General features: G+C 36.1%; 1 long non-coding RNA gene across 2 annotated transcripts; it reads right to left on the reverse strand.

Annotated features, from left to right (window-relative positions):
* Positions 1 to 1,793: 1,793 nt before the first annotated feature.
* On the reverse strand, positions 1,794 to 10,616 carry LOC126812161 (uncharacterized). Of its 2 annotated transcripts, none has more exons than XR_007675818.2 (3): positions 10,468 to 10,616; positions 3,605 to 3,714; positions 1,794 to 3,130 (listed from the first exon to the last, which is right to left on the reverse strand). It is a non-coding gene; the product is annotated as an uncharacterized LOC126812161 (long non-coding RNA). The 2 variants fall into 2 exon arrangements; XR_007675819.2 differs by lacking the exon at positions 10,468 to 10,616 and adding an exon at positions 4,650 to 4,793.
* Between the last annotated feature and the right edge of the window lie 7,965 nt (positions 10,617 to 18,581).

The following is an 18,581-nucleotide window of genomic DNA, read 5'->3' on the forward strand; positions in this document are numbered from 1 at the left end:
CGGCCATACGCCATACAGTGTGCTATGAGGGGAAATTTTGCCCGGGCATCGGCACTATGACCTATTCTTATATCGAATACCAACTGTGGGAAATTTTGCCCCGACAACGGCTCTACGGCATATTCGTACATCGGATTGCAAATGTTCTTTTACGTGTACACCAATACCGGGATCTAACTCGGCAACTCTGTGTTATTCAGCCAGTAACAAACATTAACATAGTCATAGGTCAGGGACTCGATTATGCTATGATTAAATATTTATTCGTTTCAGTTCAAGGGCAGATCAAGAGAATGTGAATCCCAGAAATACGATTTCCAGTGATCTGAGACAAGAATCCGGTCCCAACATAATGAATTATAAAGTGGCTTTTTCAGTCAGAAATCCAATTTCGGGTTGGTGGGGGGTGAGGGTGCGACCTACTAGGTCCGCATGTGCAGTTATTACTAAACTGTGATTTCATGCACCACCACCGTGGTCGAAAGTAAATGAAATAAAATGGGGTTTAATGTCTGACTCGTCTGCACCAACCGGGAATATGAAGACGGAAGTGCGTGATCTCAATGTTAAAATATATTAATCATTCGTTATAAGAGTAGGCCGTAGTTCCACTCTCCCTCATGGCACACTGTATGACGTATGTACGTAGGACGTTAAACCCAATTTCATTTTCTTTGCTTATATTACTAACGTGATCAAAAACAACGGGTCGGTTTTTTTTTTCATGCGAATCATCGCGACAGGTGGTCAAACTTTATCAAATTAAATCTATTTAGGGATCATTTACGTGCACCATTAATGTGAAGAAGAGGCCTCCATTATTCCTCTCACCCCATCTGCATCATATAAAACAACCTATTCTTCGCCCATATATTCACTATCCTCGACACGTCAGCACCGGACTTGGTTGATCCCTGTAGTCCCCCCCTCCCCTCTCTCTCTCTCAATGGGGCTAAAAGTTCGCTTCCATCTAGGGTGACATCGCAGTGTTTCCTGAAAAACTTGCAAGAGGAGTCCATATAGAGGCTTTGTATGGCCTAGTGGTCTAGACTGTCGCGTTTAAAGACCAAGCTGGCCGGTCACCTCTAGTTTGTGGTCGTGGTGTCGATCCCTGGTGTGAGCGTACGTGTGTCTTGGACATAGGGGGCACCTTCTCAACCTCGTGGGTTTACTCTGGGTCACCCGGTTTCCTCCCACAGGAGAGACCCCTGCGTGCACTAAGATATTAGTCTGTGATATCACCGCGAGGGGAAGCGGGTGTTAAACAGTAATAGAAGAAGGACAGGTTGAACATTAAGAGACCTATTCGATCCCTTCTCTATAGATAAAGGCGCAAATGCCTTATGGGTAGCTGCGTCCAAGGTAGTCTTCATGTAGATCAGGCCCGTAACTTTGGTGGAGGGGGGGGGGGGCAGCTGCAAACAGTTTCGCCCCCCGCCCCCCCCCCCCCCCCCCCGTGAAAAAATTATCGACGATAAAAACAACAGATAGCATTCCCTAGAGAAGACTTCCCGTCCCCTTCGTTGCTCTGAGCTAGTTACGATCCTGATGTAGATGCCTCTTGGCCATACTTCTACCTTAGCATGGTCCACTATTACAACCAGGGGCCTGTTTCACGAAATTTTAACTAAGATAAAATCTAAATTTTAGTAATTTGATTGGATAATTTTAGATTGATTTTAGTGTTTAGCCAATCAAAATTGAAGTATCTACTAAAATTTGGATTTTATCTTTAGTTAAAATTTCGTGAAACAGGGCCCGGATTCACGATAAACAAACAAGATAAATCCTAATGAATTTTTAAGGATATTTTATTAATTTCACCTCATGTTTCTGAGTTGAACACAACATTCATTGAGAAAATAAAGACACATGTATTAATAAATATTTTTACAACACGTGAGTATTTAAATATAAATATAAACGATATACAACAGTCGTTTCAAACATTTCAACAATAAATTAAATGATAAATGACGTAATGAAGGATAATAAATGACGTATTTACAATTTAAAATTCAAAATGGCGTAAAAACAGACATATATATATATATATATATCACATATTTAAACCGTCTAGTGGATACAATTGTTGTTATTTGGACATAAATTAGAGAGTTATATGAAACATAAGTTAATACATTAATAAAAAAACTGGGACGTGGATTATAGCTCAACATTGCACTTGTTCGTGTACTAATATACAAAAATATAGATTTCTCTGTACGAAAATAAATAAAAAACATTAAAACGAATTAATATACGAAACAGTGCACGTAATGTACGTGACTAATATCAACTAAACACAACGAGCACGTAGTTATATTAATTCTAATAAATACATTTAATTTATTAATCTGTGTTAGAATCTGTTTACAATTCAATAAGGGACAGTTATTTAAGTTATATTTTGATCTTTGATAAGTACAAGATGTCCTAATAACTCACAGTATATACAGAAGTGGTATCGGGTGTTCCATAATTATAAACATACAATGCTTTGTGTATTGTCCATATATACTATGTCCATATATACTATGTGTTATTAAAAATATACGATAATTGGAATTATCTCTGAACATTAATTAATTAAGATCAATGACATAACTGGTTAAAAACTGACTACAATTGTTATGATTTACGAGATTCGTTCTTGAAATAAACGCAAGATATTGTCCCAGCGTGGAATTATGTAAACACGACAGTTCAAGTGAACACAATAACTTGTGGTAAGAGATTTCTAACACGTGACTCCTCCCCCGGCTCTTTCTCCTACGATATATTTTCGTACCAGATCTACGTTTTGTTGGCAGTACGTTCAAATGCATGTCCATTTCTCCTCTCGCACTTTAAAAGTCTATACCCGTGGCTTATTATTCTGCAATAAATCTTATTATATCCTCTATTTATAGTTCAAATTATTCAGCTGTAGCATTCGATTGGTCGCATTGACGTGGATAACAGCGCACGTGATACTTGGCTTATCTGTTGTAAAGCCGATTGCGATTGGTCTACAAAACTTTGAGCTGCGCTCACGTGATTGTTAAAGACAGACATCATTTTATCGTATGTCGTTGCTACTGTCTCCTCTGTGTCATTCTGTAGATGTCGTAGATTATTTCTATACGATCTGAAAAATACAATTAAACGGAAACATAAGTACATGTATTAAATGAAGTGGCGAACAAAAGAACCTTACCACAGTAGAGCTCAAATCCTAATCCTCAAATACCAAGTAGACTCAAAATATGAAACAATTTTCAAGTTATATTAAATAATATGAGATATAGAATTTGACATTTTCAACGATCGTCATAATTTTCTGAGATAGCCAAATGAAATCAGCCGTTGGTCTATCTTCAGTCATACGATCCGCTTGTTAGGGCTATCGCAGAAAATATAAAGATTTTCAGTCGAAATAAAGAGAGAGAGAGAGAGAGAGAGAGAGAGAAATGGGGTTTAACGTCCACTCGACACAAACTAGGTCATTTCCGGACTAACATATGGTTTAATTTTATTTACATAATTCGCTTGCGCGTAGGGCTCTTTAGCAGTGGGAGGAAACCGGATCGAAATAAAGAAAGCAAAATGTATTGATGCTTACCTGTCTACAAAAGACTGGAAGATACTTCTTGTCTTTGTTTCAGGACATCCAGCTTGGGATTTGCTTTCATCACTTTGTGGCCAAAACATCTTGTTAAATTATTGTGTTTTCTGAAAAGATAAAAAAGAACACAAATTAAGTTAAGGTAGATCAAACATTGAAAAAAATCTTAGAAAAACATGCGAGATGAAAATAGAAATCTCAGGTAAACCCAACTAAGCTCCTTTTATTCTGAAACTACAAACACAATCAAATCCGTAGAGAAACTAAAATCTGCGTGGCATACTAATATATATATAATAGGCTAAAGCAGCCACTATAGAATACAGGTGTGTATACCTGCACATAAAACGCACGTAAAATGAAAGGTATCGCTAAAAGCTTGCGAAATACCAATTCCACCTGTAATTTGCACCTGTACAGGTAAAGTCAATTTATATAATAATTTACACTTGTTAATGCACGCTGACCTTTTCCTGTAGACAAGACAGACATTGTAATGGGCCCTTTTTTTCTTGTATTGCCGCGCCAATGTTTACATACATGCCATATCTATATTTATTGACTTTGTGCATATTCAGCTAAAATCCTATGATGCAATATATACATGTATATAATACTGGATATATATACATATAGCAAATAACTGAACGCAGAAAAGGTAACATCTGCGTTTATTTTACATTAAAAAATTCTTTAAACATATTGATTTATTAGGTCAATTATATTAAAGACCCACGCACATATTGAAGCTTCAAAGGATAGCTATAAGAATAAACCATCTACCAATTTAACTGTTTTCCCGATTTTCTCTCTTAAAATGAATGAATGACGCAATACATGACATAATAACGGAATATATTTGCTAAAGTAGGAATAAAGGTCTCTAAAAAATAACCATATCAAAAATATAAATTTAAAAAAAAAACAACCCCAAAAACAGAGAATGAAAATAAAATTAAAATTCTTGACCAATTAAAAGACAGGTGAAATTAATAAGAAATACCAAATATAAAGTAGAAAATAAAGTCAAATTGAAACCTACCAAGGATAGATTAAAATAAATCCAATAGAATGTGAACAAGTAGAAACCCGTCTATTATAACTGATAATAATATATATATCACTATACAATAATACAGGTACTTGATGCTTTCTCTGACGGCCGTGTTGAATACTCACTCAACGTCGACTAGGGGTTTATATACATCTTGATAACCTACTAACCCATTCGTCAACCGAATATCCAATCAAATCGCACGATATATCTGTCACGTTATCTGTCTGATAATTTAGATATCTATCTACATAATAACTTGCTGGTAGCGTTTTTAAATTCGATTGTCAAATTAGATAAAAAAAATAAAGGAAACCGTTGAATGATAGATGATTAAAAGAAATATTGATAGGGCTTTGAAATAATGATCATGGTAGGATATAGTATATACATACATCTGACGGACAACAATACAATTGTTGTTCTGTATTTCTTATTGCTTTAAGACATGGTAGTTAAGGTATATTTAACAGGGGATCTTATTATAGTAAATAAAAACAATATGAAATTAGATTGATTCCTAAACGAATTATATCATCCATTATGGTTTTGGGTTTGGTTTGTTTCCTTGTATATGAATAATGATATAATTAACCTGCGTTTTGTTTTTTCTCATTGACAAAGTACATTGACCCATAGATTTCTAAAGGTCTAAACGTGTGAGACCCAAGGATATTTGAATGGGGAAAGGTGTGAAACCAAAGGCTGTTTGAATTACCCAAACTGTGGGAGAACCAAGGATATTTAAACGACCCAAACATGCGATATCACCTCGGTGGAAGCGGACGTAAAATACAACTAACACTAACTGAAGGATACGCGTACTCTCCACCGCCAAGGATTCCTGGATATTTCAACGGCCAAAACTGTTGGACCTATGCATATTTAAACGGACCAAACGGTTGCACTATTTAAACGGCTGGAAGTGTTCGGGAGTCGTTTCTTCCGATGAAATTAAATAACCTTGTTCAACCCCCAAGCAAAGGACTATAAACTATAAATTGTCGTTTGTGTAGATATGAGGACGCCTTTCATTGAGTAAAGAATCTAATGTGATATTTAAAAGAATCATAAATTATACTTGAACAATAAAACCTGACAATTCTCATTGTAACCGGATGTTTTGGGGCCGTCTTTCAAGTATATTTTTAGGCATAAAAGTATATTTTACTTCACTTTAATCTATTTTCGGCTTTGAATACACAATTAGCATGTCGCATGTCATCTAGAATTTAAACATGTCAGCCGGAGTTTGAAACGAATGAACTGTTTGACTCGGGGTATCAGATGACGAACTTATCCTTAAAGTAAACTTAAGGCCTTATCACACATCTTCTTATTCCTCATAAACTGCACGACATTGCATTTACAGTCTACTAAAGGCCCTGTCACACATCTTCAACAGTTAATTAAACGCTGATTTATGACGACAAAGTTATGCTTGCTGGTATGGAGCTTTAACTATGTATTCAATACAACGTTGTGACAATTTAGCCAAGCATCGACGACATATCCAAAACTTATGTCAATTTGTTGACGTAGCTGAATATTTTGATCACTTGAAATACTCCAACTGTTCGGTGGAACGTTCAACTTGAGTTTTTTTTTTGTTTTTTGTAAAAGAAAATATGATTGAAATTGGCATTTCTTCTGTTTAAAGAGATGATTTACTTAATTCAGTTAACAGACCATGCTGATTTTAATTAGCACATGTAGCGATGGGGTGAAGGTCGGTTTATTAAAAGTACACCCTACAAGGTTATTGGCCAGACTTAAAGTTATTCAAACATTTTATAACACTGATCATTTCTCTTTTTGTAATTCTCCGTAAAATTTAAACGTTAACATATGTCTAAATTAAATTCCCCTGAAGTTCCAAAGTCAATCACTATCTCGACATTATCCCGTAGTTTCCGATATCTTGCCATTTCGCGAAGAGTATTTGTATTTATGATACACAAGGCAGAACATGTCCGCTCTTTTGATATCACCTCGTATTTATTTAGAAAAATTCAAACCGCTAAGAATAGTCTATTATTTTTGTGTATGTACGTGTTTGTCTCCCTCGCTTTAAGTTAAAGATAAACGTGTAATTAATTTAGTAAAGAAAGGTTACACGTCTAAGTTAATTAACACGTACGTAAATATTGACGTTATAATATACTAAAACTAATATATCATCGGTGGTAAAACACAGTAAAACCTACCTACGTGAGGTGAGTCAGTTTGTCTAGGTAGAACAACACTAATCCCACCTGTTGTATCTACGGGTTAATCTACAATAACAGGAGATAATACGTCCGATTATAGCACACCTAGACTCTAAACTAATCCATCATTAATACTCGCTTTTACGTTTGATACAAAATGTTATAACATGGGAACAACAGAAAAACAAACTGCTCCTAATTTCAGCTATAGTATTGACCAGTATCGTGCACCGGCAATCGTCTCTTAGACTCTAATAATTAATACCTGTATTCACATAGGTACAAACATCTAACAAATATATAAACTATTCCTAATTTAACTACTGACGGGAATCGGGCACCTGCAAATATCTGGTTGGTGTAACGAAGGAACATAAGTATATCAAACGGTATTAAAAATCTTGTAGAACACCGAATGAAGTCAATCAGCCAGAAATTTAAGCTTTAGTTCATTCTGACATTAAATATTATATAAATAATGTTTTTATCAGTATTATTTATTAATACATCATTGAAATAAATACAAAGGACGCGCATCTCTAATTTCGAGACGCATATTTATATTTTGACTTGGTAAACTTGTTAGAAATGACGATATCTCTGGGGGTTTGGTCTGCACTAGTGGGTTAAGTATTACCTACGTGCAAGCCTATTATCTTACTTACATCGATATTATCTAGGTGCCTATAACACGATGTACGTAATACGCTTTATTTTATGCTTTGCACTGGATGATACTATTATTATGACACTCGTAGTGTAAAATGCATATATCTCAATTAATCAAAAATATAATTACCAACTACGCTAAACGGGGCTAATTTATTAAACTTTAAATTAGAGATATTTAATCTTATTTCATTTCATTTAGATGCTTCGGAAATTTTTTTGGGGTATGCCTCGAATATCAATTTTCTACTTCGTGTAAAACTGGCTCTTATAGACTTATTATCACGCTTGCCATAGGTCTGTTTTTTAAGGAAATATTATTTTCAATTTTTCATATACTTCTACTGGCATCATTATACAATGTTTTATGGTGCATATTACAATGCAATACAATGGAATGTGCTCGAGGATAAATCGTACACATATTATTTAAATAATATATCTCTGTAAAACAAAACAGGTTTAGTTCCGAACATTTTTGTATTATCTAATAAAAATTCCGCCAGTACGTCTTTGTGTATTTAGGTCTATGGGTTAAAATTCAAAACCCGTTTACAAGTTGACAAATCGAAAATAGAATTAAGGCTGACAATAAATCATAAAAAAATTAAAACTGCACCCGAAGTCGTTGCCATATACATGATTTATAACTTTATCAAAGTGTAATGCATTTAAAATATTGCGAAATAAATGACCTATTTCCTTCAAATTAATAAGATGAATTGATGGAACATATAAAGCACAACAAAAATATGTTCCATCTACTTGTCGGAAATCATCATTCTTGTCTACCCTTTCTAAGAAAACTAATGCAATACTATATCTATTATATTTAAAAGAATATTATATATTTAATCATAATTAAAAACGATTGAGGTATCGATTTTAAAAAAAAAAGCCGTTTGGTTTATCACCCTCGTGCCATCTCTAATTTATTTGAGCCAACCTTTATTTTTGTACTTTTTCCATATTATCAGATTTTGAGAGATGAAATAAATAAAAACACGTTTCCTCTGAGTCAGAAATAGCCTGGTAAATATCAGGAATTATTCGTTTCTTTTCTTGTTGGGATCAAATTGCAGACGTGTGATGGATTGTTTATAAACCCAGGTGTACTATAATATTTACATCACGATGATATTCCTAGACATCTATTAATAGACCTGCAAATTGTGCAACAATCACGATGATGCATTTGATACAACCTTATATATATTCGGGAAATTCACACAGTTAACGGAGTACGATTGTTTACTGACGCTTAACATGATAAAATTGATTACCTATTTATATATTAGCTATTACAAGTGTCGTGCATTCGACATGTTATGAGAACCACTTTAATTAAAAGTAACTTGATACCATTAATTAATATTGTTCATAAATTCTCATAGTTCTAAAATACAAACGTTTGAAAAAATATTTCATTTCTAATATAATCGGTTGACTACCCGATTGACGTTTTAGAGATAGAAACAGTGCATATATACTCTTAGAATCTCTACATCGATATGTATATTCAATAATTTCAGTAATTGATGACAAATTATATTGGCTTGCTAATACTACTTTCGATTTCAGGTTGATAGGACTCTCCAAATAGACAAACTAATATAATATTAGAATAATCGTACTAGATGTTTTGAAATGATCCCGACTTTAACGTAGAATATATAAATGGTGTATGACAAGGGTACGGTTTGATTACATCAGTTTAATACCTGATATTCTGGCACCATCTAAACAATGTACATTACCCTAATCCCCAAGGTACGTCATTACATATAAACAGACGATATGCTATCTCCGCACTGTATCATTAGAACAGAAAAACGCAGCATAAAGATGTAATACATGAGTAGTTTGCACTTGGTTCCACTTGTTAAAGTTAGAAAACATCTGAATCAAGTTATAGATACACGATCGGCTGTTAATACACCCGAGGGTACATTGGCAGGGCACCGGCCTCTATATCTAGAACTTACTTCATTAAACCCAATTTCATTTTTTATACTAGAATGTCACGGGCTCGGAGTTTCATTATCAAAGATGGTAAACGAACAATTAATAAGTGCGGATGGTAAAACTATATTAACACCTTATTTCAAACATAAATCTCAACACCTACAAATTTCCGTCTCCTTCTCAAGCGACAAGTGATAATTATTACCTATAATTGATAGGAATTAGAACTAATTAATTATTAACGATGTATTCCTTTACTTTAGTATATGGTATGCGGGTGGGTGGGGGTTGTTTTACCAGTATAAACAATACTATTAAAACTACTCACAAATCAAGAAGGGTGGACAAGTTTTACCAATATTTAACCAAAGCGATCCTAATTGCTTCCTTGTCGGGGATGCGGTTAGTAAATTATCGCTTTTCGAAAAAAACCCCGACAAAAACAATACCACTAACGAACCAACAAGAATGGACACGTTTTACCAATATTTAACCAAGCCGTTCCTAATTGTTTCCTTGTTGGACGCGGTAAGTAAATTATCACTTTTCGAAAGTCCGGATAATATTTTTTTTATTATCAATAATACAAATTCATCAGGACGCGAATAATAAAATATTATGAACACCATCTTGTAAATATAATTCTGAACATTTCCCTTTTAAGCGACTAACTTTTCGTAAATGCGTCAAAAACAATACTATTCAAAAAGGAAACTGATGACAAACACCCTATAACACCCTCCCCATCCCCACCTCTTTCCTTCCCAGTATAAATCATCTAATCCACGATACAACCCTAATTGAACATTTATTTAGTAAATGAACTGACGATAAACAAAAAACAAAACCAAAAAAACAAAACAAAACAAAACAAAAAAAAAAACAAAAAGAAAAATCAAAACTCACTAAAATCAATTTATAATTTATCTGAAATAAGAAAGACATTTAAAAACTTTACTCACCGAAGTTTCAACAAAAAAAACTTGCGTCGCTTGGAGAGTAAGCTATATCAACGTATGTCACTTTGTGGTTTTTCGATTTAATGTGCTGTAAACGTCCCCTGTCCGTTCTATTTATACTGTTGCGTTTTCCGCATTATCTCCAAGGCAGCCGGTTGAATAACTAGTATACGTCATCAGGAATACCCGTATCAACGTCAATTATTTAGGGAACACCCTGTGAACGGATATGAATAAGTACGTGTCAGCTAGCATGTTAAGAATGACTAGTACATGAACTAAACACTTGTCGTATGATAGTAAAACGGGTTTATATGGCTATATTTAACAGGACAAATTATACCGATATGGGAAAATGATGAAAATGTTCTGATTTTCAGAAACAGACATGTAACGAAATACCTAATATGGTCTTTAAAAATACATTCTTTAATGGTGGATTCATTTTATGAATATAGTCTACTTATAGTTGCAATTTCCAGAGACAACTCGTACCCTATGTTAAATAATTATAGCTGGCGTTTTCGGGGATATCTAGTACACTTTGTGGAATATCTTTAGTTAGTTTTGGGGGATATCCCATACCAGATATGAATATAATCTACTAATAGCTGAATTTTTCAGGCAGGGATATATCGTACCAAATACTCGCAGAACAGTAGGACGTTAAACCTCATTTCATTTCATTTCATACCAAATATCAATATAGTTTACGAATGGCTGAGTCTGTCAGGGATATATCGTACCAAATATGAATATAATCTACTAACACCTGAGCTTTAATGGATATATCGTAACCGGCGTACACGTGAAAGAACCCCAAGACGTTGGAAAAGTATCTATGCTTAAAGTAATTTCGAAAATAATTGTTAATAGTCTATTTCATTGTCATCTTTCTATGCTTCACGTTTTTATTTCTGAATTAATAATTGTCTATGAATTCGTGTTTCTAAAACTTTGGTGACTACGTGAAGGTTATCAGCTCGCAGACCATAATTCACATGGATTCCCGGTTGCAAAACAATCATTTCTTTGAAAAGATTCAAGTTTTCTCACCATGGTCGATGCAGTAAAAGTTCAACAATGTCGAAACGAAGAAAATGTTGTTGATGTCGAAATTCCGACCGAATTTTATCAATTACTCAGATAATGGTCGTCAGCAGTTGGATCTCTTTAGTGTAACCAAGTTACATGCGTGGAGGTTGACGTCTACCTAGTCCAAAGCCAGAGTTCCGTCTACCTATAAGTAGTGCTGGATGTCGTACATGGGGTAGGATATGCTACTGATTTCAATAAGTTCTCCAAAATATCAAAGAGCCTTTACATCGATGTGTGTCTTATTTCTTACGCAACCGACGCCCAGAGAATTTAATTTCAACTAACGCTCAAAAACTAACTTTAATTTCAAATGTCACGAAACTGACGCTCAGAAACTTTAATTTCAAATCTTACACAACTAAGGCCTAGCAATTTTAATTTCAAATCTCACGCAACTAACGCTCAGAAACTTTAATTTCAAATCTAACCCAACTAACGCTCAGAGACTTTAATTTCAAATCTCACGCAATTGAAGCCCGGGGACTTTAATTTCAAATCTCACGCAACTGACGTCCTGAGACTTTAATTTCAAACCTTTCGCAACTAACGCTCATAGACTTTAATTTTAAACCTCTCGCAACTAACGCTCATAGGCTTTAATTTCAAATCTTACGTAACTAACGCCCTGAGAATTTAGTTTCAAATCGTATTCAACTTACGCTCAGAGACTTTAATTTGAAATCTCCCGCAAATAACGCGCAGAAACTTAAATTTCAAATCTCACACAACTAACGCCCAGAGACTTCAATTTCAAATCTTACGCAATTAACGCCGAGATACTTTAATTTCTAATCTTACACACCTAACGCTCAGAGATTTTAATTTCAAATCTTACGCAACTAACGACCAGAGTCTTTAATTTCAAATCACACAACTAACTCTCATAGACTTTAATTTCAAATCTTACGCAATTAATACTCAGAGACTTTAACTTCAAATCCTATTACGGAAGTAAGATAATTGTATTAATCATTCTAGATATATTTTACTCGACTTTTCACAATGTCTATATCTAGTTATTTGTCATGCTGTAGAAATTACCACTTCAGATGTTTAGAATGTTCCACAAGTGATCAATTTATTGACAAAACAAAACAATAAATAATGGTAACGACAAGTAGTGTAATAATCTATTCTTCAAGATTAAACTTATTAATCTGTTTTACATGTCACCTTAAATCGCTTATCTTTAAGGTGATAATCCAAACTAGTCCAATCTTACTGTTTTGCTTCGGCTGGGGATGTGACAAGGAGAAGGATCGCCTGTCGAACATCGTGAGTTTTCTCCGTGGGTTTCCTCCCACTGCTAAAGACCCATACGAGCAAGCGAATTATTTAAATAAAATTGAACCACATCTGTGTCCCGAAATGACCTAGTTTGTGTCGAGTGCACGTTAAACCCCCCCCCCCCCCTCTCTCTCTCTCTCTCTCTCTCTCTCTCTCGCTCTCTCTCTCTCTCTCGACATCGAGTTGAGGTTACCCCTCTCTCTCTTGTGTCGAGTGGACGTTAAACCCCACCCCTCTCTCTCTCTCTCTCTCTCTCTCTGTCTAAAAGCAAAAAATAACCCGTCTGCACCATGATTTTAACAACGTTTACGTTTTTCAAAATATGTCCTTTCAGCAATTGTTTTCATGTAGAATACCACAAATCTAATTAATATACGTGTAGACATGAATAGATCCATGATGTAATTATAGTTAATGTTTTTAAACAATGTATTGTTAATATGGCTGACTACCTGACGTTCGACTTGTCAATGATGCACTAACACTAGACCATCAAAAGAAAATCATGTAAATAAAATAATTAAAATATTTTGATTGACACGTTTGCGACAATTGATGTAAATGAAAATAAAATATTTATTTAAAATGTTTTACGAAAACAAAACATTAAAATATAAAAACACATATTTCAAATTTTAAGGTCAATCTGTCAACTATATGTGATGATAGAGCGCGAGTTAGAGACATGGGGTTTAACGTCCATTCAACACAAACTAGGTCATTTCGTGACTGACACCTGGTTCAATTTTATTTCAATAATTCGCTTGCGCGTAGGGGTCTTTAGCAGTGTGAGGAAAACGAGGACCCGGAGAAAAATTGAACGATACGTTAGTCCCAAAATGACCTAGTTTGTGTCGAATGGATGTTAAACCCAATTTTCTTTCCTCTCTCTATTATTTATGCTAATGGGAAATGAAATGAAATGAAATGGGGTTTAACGTCCTACTGTTCTGCTCCGAACTAGGCTAATGAAGACTGGCATACGCCACACAGTGTGCTATGAGGGTAATTTTACCCGGACAGCGGGGCTACGGCCTACTCTTATATCGAATTCCCACTTTCAAGGGATCTTTTACGTGCACGCCAATGTGTACACGGGACCTCGTATTTTCGTCCCCGACGAACCACTAGACAACTGTCCTTGCCAGGCCTTCCGTCCTGCATCACTGACAAGGGGGAACCACGCCGGAAAATCTGCATGAACTTTCTCGTCCAATGCAAGGATCGAACACCCGACCTCTAGACAAGCGAGCCAGCGTCTTACCAACTTAGCCAAAGTGACCCCGTATGCTAATGCAGGGTACAAGGAACCTCAGATATTCGTCCCCTCCGAACGACTAGACACTGTTCCTTGTCAGGCCCTCCGTGAAAAAAAACCATTATCTAGACAGTCAAGGATTGCAGCGAGATTTATTTCTATATGTTCTACGTTAACGGAGTATATGACCCGTGGTAATGCGTGTTTTGAAAATGTGTTTTTTGCTGACGGTAACTACTGGGATGACACTGCATATTCGCAAATGAAAATCAACTAACATAATTGTAAAATATAAAAATAACAACCAACCAAAACGCAGAGCAGATTTTGATTTAAAAAAAAAGGAGAAAGTGTTGATAATGGTAATTAAAAGCCATCTTGTGTCCTGGAAACAGTATCCGGGTAAAATATAAAAATGCTGTTAGATGTATTTGATAAGGCCAACTTCAAGTTTGGTTAAAGGTCACGAAATGTAAACAGGGCTAGTGCTAACCCTGGACCTAGCCCCAATGCTTTCCCTAACAACCCTAACCTATACAATCTCGCCAACAATCACGTAACCTAACCTAATTTACATCTCAGCGACCTTGTGAAAATTGAGCTGGCCTTAACAAATAGATTTAGCGTAGAATTGCTCTCGTATCCAGGAGAAAGAGAGAGAGAAAGAGAAATGGGGTTTAACGTCCACTCGACACAAACTAGGTCATTTCGGGACTAACATATGGTTTAATTTTATTTCAATAATTCGCTTGTGCGTAGGGGTCTTTAGCAGTGGGAGGAAACCGGAGGACCCGGAGAAAACCCACGAGGTTGGACAGGCGACCCTGCTCCTTGTCACGTACAACCGGGGACTCGAAACCACGCCAGTTGACTCAATGACAGACAGGCTTTATGATACAGCGCGCACGTGCTAACCATTCGGCCATCCAACCCCCTCGTATCCAGGAAACATAAACTAGAATCCGGTTACGATTGAATCTATACTTTAATTGAGCACGTTTAGTAATTGTTCAAATAAAGGCGCATGTCTTGAGGATGTTCTAAATAACTAAACCGCTATGAAGGCAGGGCACGTGATGATAATATGTACTAAGCATATAGACATTTTGCTAGTTTTGTTGCAGAATTTATTTAAAACTGTATTTGATTTCGTAGAAATAGGGGATAGGGTCAACTCCTCTTGCAGAATTTATTTAAAACTGTATTTGAAGTTATTGAAATGGAGGTGTGAGGGTCAATATCTTGGTTACATATTAACCTTATCACTCTGTCTATTATAGTCCCGAAATGACCTTGTTTGTGTTGAGTGGACGTTAAACCCCATTTCTCTCTCCCTCTCCCTCTCTCTCTCTCTCTCTCTCTCTCTCTTATACACACGATAGGAGCGTGATTTCTGAGTAAGACTCGCTAAAAAAAAAGTGGGTCACGTGTTCGATTCCTGTGTTGGCCGAGACACTTCCTCGGATTTTCCGGCACGATTTACCCATGTCAGTGGTGCAGGACGGATAGCCTGGTAAGTATCTAGTCGTACGGATGGTATGAAAACCCAAGGTCCCGTGTGCACATTGACGTGCTCGGAAAAGAAAGCCTTGACAGCTGCCAATTGCCACCACAACACACTGCATGGCGAATGCCCGTCTTCATAAGCCTAGTCGGTGCAGAAAAGTAGGACGTTAAACCCCCATTATCATTTGTCCACGATATTCTTACAATGTGCAACAATTTGTCTGGATTTATAACACTACTGACAAACAGAATTATCTCTTTTTGTAACACCAAAAAAACATGTGACAACCATGACAGCTGATTTGTTTTTCCAAAATGTAAATAATCAAATGTCCCTGAAAAACGTTTTACCGTCCCATTTTCATTTAGCGTTCTATATGTAATTGTATTATGGACTTCTGTATTTAAAATCCAATCTATACCCCCAATTACATTCAGTTATAAGTATTGACGACCCCACTACGGTGCACGGGGTATTGCGTGCATTCTAGAACACATCATACAACTTCTAATTATTCGAAGAGTCAAAGTGGCTAATAACAAGACCCTTGTTCTTTCATATTAATGTCAAGACCACAAACGACTATACATATATATTTTCTTTTATTTAATCTATTCAGGGGAGAGTTTTCATTATCCCAGTCGGAGCTAAACAGTGAGGCGTTAAACAACATTTCATTACGACACTGGACACAAACTAGATCATTCGGCACTAACGTATGGTTAAAAAAACCGTCAATAATTCGCTTGCGCGTAGGGATCTTTAGCAGTGGTAGGAAACCGGAGGACTCGGAGAAAACCCACGAAGTTGGACAGGCGATCCTACTCCTTGTTACGTACAACCAGGGTATCGAAACCACGCAAGTTAACTCAATGACAACCTTTGATACAACGCGCACGCGCTAACGACCGCCCCCCCCCCACCCACACACACCATTTTGATTTCTATTCAAGAGAATTATAGATTTGATGCGGGTTAAATTGGTTCCAAATCGTAGATAAATATTATGTCAAAATGTAATCTTATCAGACTAATAAAGACGAGAATACGCCATGAACTGTGCCATCACATCAAATAGAAATGAAATGAAATGGGAGGTTATATACTAACGGAGTTAATAAAGATTGGAATACATCATGGACTGTGCTATTATATCAAATATAAATAACATGAAATGGGGGAGGGGGTGTAATACTACCGGGGCTAATAAAGGTTAGAATAAGCCACGAGCTGTGCTATTATCATATATAAATGAAATGAAATAGGGGGGTGGGGGGTGTAATACTACCGGGGCTAATAAAGGTTAGAATACGTCATGAACTGAGCTAGTATATTAAATATAATATATATTTATGTATATAGATCTTCATGCTATAAATAGTTCTGACGAGCCTTGAGTACCTGTTAATTAGTTTCAGATAGTACCGGGTCCTTGTGACACACCTGACAACACAACATTGACCCAAGGTGGACATGAGATCGTGTCTGTAGGTATACATACATTACCTTGCCCAATGTTTATATACTGATATTAAACAATGTCCAATATAAAATGGTCAAATATAGTTTATAAATGAATTGAAATGATGTTTAACGTCCTACTATTCTGCCCCAACTTGGCTAATATAGACGGGTATAGCTCATACAGTGTGTTATGAGAAAATTTTGATCAGACAGCAGTGCTACTCCCAACACATATTTCAAATTCTAATTGTCAAGCTTTCATTTTACGTGTAGGCCTACATGGGACCTCGGTTTTCCGTTCCAATACGAAGCAAACGACCAACGTGCCGATATCAGTATGGGCGCCCCATAAAGCCGAGTGGCTTTAGTTGTCAAATAAAAACAAACCGGGTTAGATACAGCCGCTGCCAGTGCAAAATGTCCTACCTAGCAAAAGATTTCTCATTGATGTTCAGAGACGGTATAAATAGATTAAATTGGAATCGCCCAATTACTCAGAATGATCTCGTCATGTATGTTCGTGTTAATATGTAAAACCAAAGTAGTATGTCAGATAAAAAGCAAGAAACCCCAACCCAGTTTTGATTGATAGTACTGATTCAGATACAGTACTCCCGTCAAAAGGCAACACCTAGTAACTCACGTTTTTCTTATCTTATTTTGAGAAAACAAAGTAAAACGTAATGAATGAATATTAAACCCCAGCTTATCCATTGATTTGACTATTGAGTTACTAGGTTCTTCTGTGGCATACTAGGCAAATGAAGGAAGTTGCTAGGTTGTGTCATGGGTTTAACTGCTTACAAAATCAAAAGATTGGAATATAATCTAGTACAACAACAGGAAGCACATACCCTGGTAACTACAAATTTGGTCCTAACTCAATTTTGATAAAAAGAAGTGAATTACTAGGTTTTGACTTTTGACAGGAGAGTATACTAGTCTTCTCTATATAAATATTGTTTTAGCCGCGTTTCACTCATACTACAAATATTTAACATAGTATACTAAATGGTCAATCACTGTATATAAACATATTTCAAAACATACCTTCATTAGACTATGTTTAGTTTATAAACCTATCAAGGCAAATTCCTGAACTTGGTAAATAACTGTTTAGAAACGTCCAAATTTTAAAATACTTTGAATTGTATATACAATATGAAATGAAATGAAATGGGGTTTAACGTCCTACTTTTCTGCTCCTAACTGGGCTAATGAAGACGGGCATACGCCATACAGTGGGCTATGAGGGACAGCGGCACTACAGCCTACTCTTATATCGAATTCCAACTGTCAAGGGGTCTGTTACGTGCACGCCAATGTGTACACGGGGCCTCGGGTTTTTGTCCCATCCGAACGACTAGTGCGTTTTTGTCCCTGTCAGGCCCTTCATCCTGCTTCACCGACCGGAGGGGGGGGGTCACGCCGGAAAATCCGGATGAACTTTTTCGGCCAATGCAGGGATCGAACACCCGACCTCTAGGCTAGCGAACCAGTGCC

Source organism: Patella vulgata, chromosome 2 (genome assembly GCF_932274485.2).
Source record: "Patella vulgata chromosome 2, xgPatVulg1.2, whole genome shotgun sequence".
NCBI classification, from domain to species: domain Eukaryota; kingdom Metazoa; phylum Mollusca; class Gastropoda; family Patellidae; genus Patella; species Patella vulgata.